General features: G+C 40.2%; 1 non-coding gene across 1 annotated transcript; it reads left to right on the forward strand.

Annotated features, from left to right (window-relative positions):
* The first annotated feature begins 197 nt into the window (after window positions 1–197).
* Window positions 198–268, forward strand: trnaa-ugc. Its single transcript has one exon. It is a non-coding gene; the product is annotated as a tRNA-Ala (tRNA).
* The last annotated feature ends 923 nt before the right edge of the window (window positions 269–1,191 follow it).

Here is a 1,191-nt window from a genome sequence, read left to right on the forward strand (position 1 = left end):
AGGTACTGGAAGCCACCCGTCTCCACCAATGCATTTCTCAATGCCCAGATGTGTTACAAGATTTGCAGTGAGTGTTGTATTGTCCAGCAGAAAGGCAACAGATGTGTTACTTTTTGACTGGATTTGAGTGGATTTCGCCCAGGTTTCTTCTCTTGCTCAATGATCTCAGAAAAAAGTAAAAAAGCTGAACTTGTAAAAGGGATGTAGCTCAGTGGTAGAGCGCATGCTTTGCATGCATGAGGCCCGGGCTCAATCCCCGGCATCTCCAACAAGTGTTACTGTCCAGTTTATGAAAGAGCTGCAGAAGCTCTTATTCTGAAAGAGAAAAGTACTTTAAGGCAATCTCCTTGTGGGCATGGTGATTAATAAAAAAATCAGTCTCAATGTTCAGATGTGTTGCAAGATTTGCAGTGAACACTGCATTGCCCAGTGATGTTGGTTTAGTAGCTAGCTACCTTCCAAGCAGTTGACTGGTGTTGAATTCTCAGCCATCGCAGTAGTTTTCTTTTAGTCATGTTACTTTTTAACTATAATTTATACGATAGCAGTGCAAACCTTTTGCCCAGGTTTGATTTCCAGCCACCACCAGGTTTTGAAGCAATATACAACATTAACATTACATGTTCCAATCAGGTTTCTTCTCTTATTCAGTGATCTCACCAAAAAGTCAAAAGAAATCTGAAAATCTTCAGGGGCTGTAGCTTAGAGCCCATTTTGAGTCTCAATGCCCAGATGTGTTACAAGATTTTCAGTGAACTTTGCAATGTCAAGCGATAGTGGTACAGTGGTGAGCATAGCTACCTTCCAAGCAGCTGACCTGGGTTAGATTCCCAGCCATCGCAGTAGTTTTCATTGTGTGGTTACTTGCTTTATTTGTGAAGATTAGTCTTTAAAACAGCTGCAAAAGATATTACCTCCTGTAGTAATCTGACTGGTAGACAGCACAACAAGCACTTTGAACGCACATGTTTCCATTTACTGACTTTGCAAAGGGGAAAAGTGCCGAAAAAGTATTCAGCAGTCTTTTTCCGCCCTTTCATCCCCTGCATGGCCGTTTTATTAAGTGGGTGTACACAGAAAATTGATTAACATAATGGGTGTAGTATGTAGTTGTTTAACATGAATGTGTGCTTAAACATAATTGTTTTACATAAAAGTTGGTTAGTACATCATATTATCTGCTATACTATT

This window comes from Etheostoma cragini, unplaced genomic scaffold (genome assembly GCF_013103735.1).
Source record: "Etheostoma cragini isolate CJK2018 unplaced genomic scaffold, CSU_Ecrag_1.0 ScbMSFa_2805, whole genome shotgun sequence".
In the NCBI taxonomy this organism is placed as follows: domain Eukaryota; kingdom Metazoa; phylum Chordata; class Actinopteri; order Perciformes; family Percidae; genus Etheostoma; species Etheostoma cragini.